The sequence below is a fragment of the Colias philodice genome, chromosome 1 (assembly GCF_061535455.1).
Source record: "Colias philodice isolate Cphi_HAF_F1 chromosome 1, ilColPhil1 Martin Lab GWU primary, whole genome shotgun sequence".
In the NCBI taxonomy this organism is placed as follows: domain Eukaryota; kingdom Metazoa; phylum Arthropoda; class Insecta; order Lepidoptera; family Pieridae; genus Colias; species Colias philodice.
In genome coordinates this window covers 11,124,617-11,133,849 of record NC_143086.1, presented here as the reverse complement: position 1 = coordinate 11,133,849, position 9,233 = coordinate 11,124,617, and the positions used below count along the sequence as shown (strand labels likewise).

Genomic DNA, 9,233 nt, shown 5'->3' with positions numbered 1-9,233 from the left:
CTCGGTATAATGTATAGATTTTCATGCTACAGTAGTTCTAGCTGTTAGTACTGCTAGACTGTAGATTAAGTACGGAATTGATTATATTTCATACGTAGATATAATAAAAAAACAATCTACGTCCCTGTTTTAATGATTCAATAAACTTCTATTTCTGTATTAATAATGCTTTAAATGCTTTACGGAAATAAGAGAATTGTATAACATCTAGGGATTCAGGGAACCTAAAGCATTTTTCCTGAAACCGTCAATGAAGAAACAACTACAGTCGTAGTAAAATGTTGGATGATAAATATTAAATACTAGATAATTAGATTATACATATATATATATATATTATTATATTTTTTGTCAATATAACGCGATTTTAGTGTAGTTATATAAACCTGCGGTACAATATTGAGAAATTCACTAGGATAAGCTGTTAAGATAGGTAATTTTTTTGATATTTTAATAATCGAAAAAAATAAGCAAGCATAAATAAAATTAATTCGTTATGCCTATAAAAATCTTATGAAAAAAAAATATAATTAGGTTACTATAACCGATTAGTGAGAGTAATTGGTAATAATCTTGTAATGTTATCTTATATATCATTGTTAATATATATATTTGTGATAATATTAAAAGTGAATATAATTATATACTTTATCTCATAGCGACTAATTATATTTATTCTGTTATAGTTAATAATAATTCAACTTTTTATAATATATATTTCAGCCACTGAAAACGATCGTGTCTAAAATCACATGTAGACCTGTGAAAGTGTGAGTTTAGATCACACACAAACACACACATGCGCATGACACAAACACACATATTATTTGCATACGAACACAGAATACATAATAGTAGCTGAACGCTACAGAACGGACACTCTCCGCCTCCCGCCAAAATTAAACACTTACCTCACCCCGCACGATCAGTCTAAAAATGGTCCACATTTTTCTACAGGGACGATACCACAGACGATACGCAACGAAGATTGACAACATTAATCAAATTGACTTAAAGTAATTTTATTATTTTGGATTTGTGATTATCGTTTTTCGTAGAAAATGGTTAGATATTGTGCTGTTTACGGATGTATTTCATCAGAAAAACGCGATTTTTTTTTTACGCTAGTCAAAAATGTGCCAACCATAAAGCATTAACACACACATTTGCAGTGTCTACAGTGTGACTGTCAAAACGATAATTTTGTATGGAGTGTCCGGGGTGTGATACGAACTTAAAATTACCTTTATTTTGTCAAAAGGTTGTTTAAAACTCCTTAGTTGTTTTAGTTTAATTTGTACACAAATAAAGAAGTTTCACTTCAATTAGAGGTTTATTTATATTATATCTATACTTTTTCTAAATCAGCTTTGGATTTGTCAGTCGACCGATGGTATTTTTTTTATTTTATTAACCGACTTAAAAAAAGGAGGAGGTTCTCAATTCTGTCGGTATATATAGTTATACATTTTTATAAATATTTAAACCAGTAATAGTACAAAACAATTAATCGACATTAACCCATTGAGCCCCGAACGGCCAGATCCGACCGCGACACAATAGATTTTCTGTTGTGTCTGTGATTTCGGGGCCTGGTGGAATATAACAGTGTCGTTTTAGTTATATGGTAACACTGATCTCGATTTTTGTTTTGTGATCGTACGGGGTCAAAATACGCCCCAAATATTGTGATTTATTATATTATTGATATTCAACCAGTTTTTTAAAAACATACTTTGTGAAACCATTGAAAGTTTTAATTATTGTATTAGTCCTTACAAATTCAACAAAGCTTTATTTAATAAGTACCTAGAAATTACTTTTTTTTTCAATTGTTGTTTTAAAAAAATGTTCGATTTTTGTTTGTATTTTATAATCAATTGAATGTACTCATATCACTTAAGTCTCGTTTGTGTATATTATGTGTTTGCGCAGACATCGGCGGATTCCCTCGATTGCGTCATACATTGCAAACGCATTATACCTAATCCATGGGTTACTACACAAACGAAATACAATTTGTTGATTAATCGTTTTGTTACGGTTCGACATCGAATTTATATGTTACCCGTTAAACAGAAAATTACGTCTTTCATTTCAATGCCTTATTTGTAGCCATTAGCTGTGTTAAATATTAACATAACACATGTATGTACCTATTTCGAACTATGTATTTCAATAAAACGCGTGTATACATATATCTATCACGATGTCTATCCGCATATAATCTGTGTAATCGTAGATATAACTGTTATCGTATGCTTTTTAATATCTTATATTAATAATAAAAGATTTATAGTTCTATTATATTCCCCCTAAATATTTATCATTAAACGTAGAGTTTAATTAAAAACGTAAAGTTAAATTTCTGATATAAATATATTTTATTCTTGTAATTTGGCTTAAATTTTATATTTATATATAATTCGGCTTTTTGAATTACTAGCACCATATGACTTATACATCTATTTAATACTCGTCTGTATTACTTAAAAAAGCAATAAATAATTGTAAACCTTTTATTTTGAAGGTGCTTAGAAATTTAAGATGCGGCGTAAAGCCTAATTTCAAATCATTAAAAAATAAGGAGAGTTAAAATAAACGCAACAACGTAAATTAATAAAATTAATTCCTGATACATTGCCTGGGATTAAATGAAAAAGTGCCAGACTCAAGCGACAAATCTATTTTTATATTGATTCTGATATATTGCCATTAGCATCGGAAACTATTTACAATAAAGGGCAATATTGATTCGACAAGTGCCTCTAAGTTTCAGGATTGCCATACATGTACGCGATAAGCTAAACCCTTATAAATTAGCACTTATACCTACATTGCTGTCATAATTTATGCTTTATTAGTGAATATATAATTGTATATTTTGTAAATCTGTAAAGGATTGCTTTTTATTGTATCAAGACCCTCTAACACCGACGACACACGATTAGTTGACACTCAGCCGATGGTCGGCCCGCGGGGTTGTCAGAAACATTATCCAAACGCTTCTAGAAGCATTCGCGGTGGGAATTGCTCAATTATTATCAATTTTGCCTGCGTAAGAGCGTTGTTAAAGAGATTTAGACGCTGTCGATCTCTAACTCAAATTTAACCAAATTTGTAAATATTTAGTTCAATTTATAAATAAGTAATAGTACCTATTGTGATATATATTTGACTTTCGTTGTAAGTTTAAGTAGAATTATTTCAAATATGAATCAGACGTGAGTGTACCCCACGTTGTGTTCTGAAATCGTTTTAATTTTTAGCGTAATTGAAGTTGGTTATATTTTTTTTTGTTTGTGTTTCTTCGTCAATAATAAAGTCATGGCTTCATTGCGATCGATTAGGTCATTAATCATAGATACAGAATAATATAAGGAATGATTTTAAACTTATCAAATTATATGTTTCATAAATATTTTGATACAAAGAGTAAGATTTGTTAAATTCAACACCAATTATTGTTAAATTTAGCTCTATTAAACATTATATGAATAAATTTGAAAAGATTCAGCCAGTTGTTTTATTTTACGCCTTTTAGAATGTGTATCCTTTTAGCGATAAAAATTTACTACGGCGATAATCTACCCCATACCTAATAGTCCAGATCCTTCGCCCATTTTTGCAACTGATTACTATCAAGCTAATTTTCCGTGATTAGCTTTATTTTAATGAGACGCCCAATAATATCCTGTACGAAACTCTCGATTGTGGTAGCTAACAGAGGTAACAAGGATAAAATGTGTTGATTAAGTAAGCTACCACAATCGAGAGTTTCGTACAGGAAATTATTGGGCGTCTCATCAAAATAAAGCTACTCACGGAAAATTAGCTTGATAGTAATCAAGTGCAAAAATGGGCGATGGATCCTGAACTATAATTCCACACATTATTTGAACCATACTAGAGAGGGCATCGCTACTACACTCTTTGTAACACGAGTTAGAGGCAAACGTCATAAACTCATCACTCATCTATGACTCACTAGCCGCCCCACGCGCGCCCCGCACCGCCGCGGCCGCGCTTGTCGCACAGATTTTGTTCGTGGTGTACTCTTTAAACGTAGTAATAATACCACAATGATTTGAACCTAAACTTCATCCGAGAGAATCTATGAGGTGTGCCCACGAGCTAAAATAGCTCGTGTTTAAAGAAACGCACTATTAAAGTTTTCTGGTTATGAAAATTTTAATTTTTTACAGAGATCAAGGAGACGATTAAGAAGTTGAACTTAGGCTGCTTAGACAATCAATTATTTATCAATTAGAGCTATGATTTATTTCTATAAAATAAATAATATTTAATTTAAAACGGAGACGGTGTTTTACATTGATTGAGGCTTGAGCAATTATTAACAATGAAACTCTGGAAAACAATTTGTGATACCAAAAATGAGTAGATCGTTGTCGTTTAATACGTCATATTTATACTATACTATAATTAATATTGATTGAATAATCTACGCATGCAACAGATTTTTCAAAACGGAAAGGTTTGAAGGTCAAACCGTAGGAATATTTTTTCTTGACTACGCCGTAAATCTGACGATATATATAAGATTTTTTTTTAATTTGGTTTTAAAAATATCTAAACTAGGTAGTAAAAATTTTGCAATATATGTTTATTAAAAATCTCGTGTATCATGCATGTGGCCCCAAAACTCTACAACTACTTAACCGGTCTTGATGTAATTTTGTACGACGTTTGCTAAATATTATCTTGATATATATATAAATCTCGTGTCACAATGTTTGTCCTCAATGGACTCCTAAACCATAATTAACCGATTATAATAAAATTCGCACACCATGTGCAGTTCGATCCAACTTGAGAGATAGGATAGTTTAAACGTCATGTAGGTACCACGGGCGAAGCCGGGGCGGACCGCTAGTTTATTAATAATGGATGATTTGGAATCTTCGCTTAATACTTGCTTAATAATAGTAGAAAAATAAATAATACTGATTGATCTGTCAACAAAAAAATGTGACAAATATAAAAAAAAGAAAAGATTTATACTAAACAGAAAACAAGTACATATAGGTACTTACTACTTTATCCCACTCACGGAAATATAAGTACATATATACATATGTATATATGTATTTCCATGATCCCACTAATAATGAACGTGACTTTTAACCTTCAAGGATGCTGACAAATTTCCTGCTCTATCACGAGACCGGCTGGATAGTATGGATATTATTTTTAAAATTATATTATAATAAAAATAACGGAGCCGCCAGAAAATTGATCATATCTATCCCTTGAAATTTTACTCCCTTTGTATTTAATTGTTTGGTTTTGACTTTTAAAAGGCCTGCGTGGTGGATTACGGCCCGAATCCCAGCAGTGGGAACAAAAAATGCTGATGATGATACATATAGTTAGGAAGGCAATAAAATTGCCGATATTGTACAAAATATATAGGAATGTGAATGATGGTCTGTACTATCATCAGGCATCATAGTGAGCCCGTATACCTGCAGAGGGATCAAATATTAGGTACTTGATGATGGTAGCGGGCATGGATAACTTTTCGCTTGACAGAAAAAAGACTAGTGATGGGAATCAACCGGTATTATAATGTCTTATTAATGGGTCTTTCCAGAATACCCTTTACACTATGAAAAATGTACCTACTATGAAAAATGATAACTTGGAGTAGGTAATTTAGGGAAAAGAATTGCAAAGGTAATGTATTTCAGTTGATTGACAACGCACGTATTTAACACACGGTAAGTGCAGAATGACTGTTTGTTTATGCCAGAGGACATCGGTTCAATCACCTGTATGGAAATGGTATGAAACAGTTTTACAGTTATAAAAACATATTTGTACTCTCTGTAGTGTGGTAGGAATCCAAGTATACTGTGAACAAAATATTGAATTAAATCAAATTTATTTGCACATTTTTTCTCTCATTGCTCCAATCGGTGAAGGAAAATATCAAGAGGAAACCGACGCCTGAATCAATTACCAAATTATAATAAAACCTTTATTTAGTTTTCTACGTGTTTCGCAGTGGGAACAAAACCGGACTTATGAAGATCATCAAAATCGGTTCACCCAGTACCTAGAATATCGCCGCCGCCAAGAAAATTACAGTCGACTTGAGAATTTCCTCCGTTTTTAAAAGTTGGTAGAAAATGTACTTACATACATACCTACTAGTATGTACTAGCGATAACGCGATTCTTATTAAAAAATTTTTTATATATTTTATTATACTTCCGTTAGAATAACACATAAGCTATAGAAATACTTGATTTTTCCCACCACTTCGTCCGCGGGTGAAACCGCGTGACACAGTTAGTAATTTTTATTTGGATGACGTGCAGGTAGGCATTTTACACATATTATATTAAACAATCTTATAAAAACAATTATCAATGGAACAAGGGTAACTGCATGATGGTTACGAAGCATGTTTAAATTAGGACTGAAAACTGTTGAAAACTGTACGTTGTGAAGATTATCAAAACGTACCAATACGAATTATTCGGTAAATATGTAGAATGTAGATATGTATCAAGGTATATAAAGACTAAACCATTAGGTAATAATCAATAAATTCATTGGCCACCATACCATACCCAAAGTTACCAATCAAGTCATTCAAAATTATCACCGACTCGATCTTTCAGGAATCGAAATAAACCGTACAAAATTATATTACAAACGATTGTGTCTTGTGCCTAGAATTAAGAAATAGTAAAATATCGTGTTTATGTGTGTCATAGCTATGAGCTGGCTGACTGAATAATGAGTATTCAAATACCAAAGAGAAGACGATCAAACTCGTTGGTCTCGACACAGAGTGGTACGTCCTTGACGCTTGATGCATTCATATGTTATCCGTTTCTCTATAATAATATACATATATTATGAGCAAGTAAAATATTTAAAGGTTACTTTCTTGGGACATTTTGATCGTTTCGAAAATTTTCTCAATTAATTTGTAAATTTTATCCTTGTCGGTTAGGTAATACCGTCATAGTAAAGTGATGATGACATTAGTATTTTAACACTTGTGTAATAATATTATGTATAATACTTTTATAAAAAGTACTAGCTGCTCCCCGTGGTTTCACCCCCGTGGCTCCGCTCCTGTTGGTCGTAGCGTGATGATATACCTATAGCCTATAACCTTCCTCGATAAATGAGCTTTCTAAGACCGAAAGAATTTTTTAAATCGGACCAGTAGTTCCCGAGATTAGCGCGTTCAAACAAACAAACAACCAAACAATCAAACAAACAAACTTTTCAGCTTTATAATATTAGTATAGATTTAACTTCTCTTATGAAACGATTTGATTGGTTATACCTCTTCTGACGAATACGAGACTTCCCTTCTTGCTTGAAATTGACGTCTACCCCACATATCCGCTACCGTTATAAAACCGGAAAATGGTTCAATTCGTGGTACATGAATTTTTTTTTTAAATAAAATAAACATAAGATGGATATATGCATAATAATATTGTTGTAACATTGTTTTGATTTTTGTCAAAAAGGTGTTCTTCATAAAGTGTATCATATTTAAATATTGACGTACCTACTATGTACTTAGATGAGAAGCTATAGTTTTGTTTCAGATAATTTTAAGCATGATTGTGAACCTAGTCGATTGTATGGCAATGCATACAAAATATAATTTATTTTATATTTAATAGAATAATAATTCGGATATTCCATTATATAGGTATAAGGAAAGTGGATGGACAATATTGTAAAACAATTTCTTAGAATTACATCAAAAATTTTACTCGTAGGTATTAAGTTTTTTGTGGAAGTATTGAAATTTTACTTTTAACTTATGTTACAAGTTCTTTGGAAATTGATCAGCAATATAAGAAGTATTTTAATTGGCGCAAGATGAGACAAGTCATGATGGGGGTACAAATAACTCACGTGTCCTAAATGATAAACCCTTTTTAAATAAATTATGAGGTTTGATAAATGTTCATACAATTTTGAATGCTTTAAAATTTAAAACATCAAACATTAATATGTACATACCTAAATATTATTTAGAAAGATGAAAAACGAGATTGAGGTACTCGTTTTAAATGTGTTCTAAGTACACTAGTGATTGTTTATAACAAAACTTGATTATTATAAACGATTACTTTATTTATAACAAAAAAATCACAACCATAAATAGAAACCAAAGTGTAAAAAAATAAATGAAAGGCAGCAAAACTTAGCAACCGCTGCCTAAACAATTATTTTTATTTAGTTGATATATTTATCTGGTAAAATGCATTTAAATTAGTAAAATTGAGAGGAGATGGGCAAGATCCTACAACAAGTTGTAATTGGCTTTATAAATTGACTTCTTTCACTTAAAACTAATCATCCATATAAAGTATGTTTGTATAAATTTAAATGTATATTAATTACTATGTATGAAAAATGTTGAATGATATTTTAAATACATCCGCATTGTAAGCGCATGTCTTGTGTAATAGAATAGTTTAGTATTGTAAAGCTGTGTCCAAACGTAAAGTTCATATAAGTATTGTTAAACACGCAAAATAATAATAAACATTAATATGTTTTCACAACAGTGATACGATCATTAAATATATCGTATGAGATCTTAATTGTTTTCTTTTGGAATAAACATAATGTAGTAGAAACCTTATTGAATATTACATAAATTCTTTTCATTAAGCATGTCGAAGTGTTCCCAGTCATATGAATGGTATATCGGTATATGGCAATTTATTGTTTATTGACAATTGCACAGAAAGATTACAATATTTAAAAAAAATATATTTTTCAGATGTATTATTAAAATTTTTGTCATTATTCGGTGTTCGTATGAATTTCCTGAAGTATATTAGTTACATTTTAAATAGAGTTAATAATAATTGCGCAATAATTTTACTATAAATCTTCTATTCAATTTTTAATAAATCCGATGACAATAAATATTCATATTCTCAATTATAGTGTTAAATTAGCATAAAAGTAAATTTTATAAAATTTCATCAGCCTCTAATTACTTTCATCAGTCATCACGTGAATTATATATTTATATAGTTGTTTAATGTAGTTGTAACTTGAAAGGATGTTTTGAAAAAATGGCTTTTTCAAACTAAAAACAATATACACACTTCCGTAGGATGTTTCAACAACGATTTAATTAGTGTTTATAGGTATGCACCTACGTTATGTGTCTAGATTTTAGATTATTTCATATTTTATTTGCCTGTAAGAAA

General features: G+C 30.7%; 1 long non-coding RNA gene across 1 annotated transcript in view; it reads right to left on the bottom strand.

Annotated features, from left to right (window-relative positions):
* Positions 1-9,233, bottom strand: part of LOC149491334 (uncharacterized) — a 423,150-nt gene that overhangs the window by 196,014 nt on the left and 217,903 nt on the right. The gene's annotated exons all lie outside the window — the stretch shown is intronic.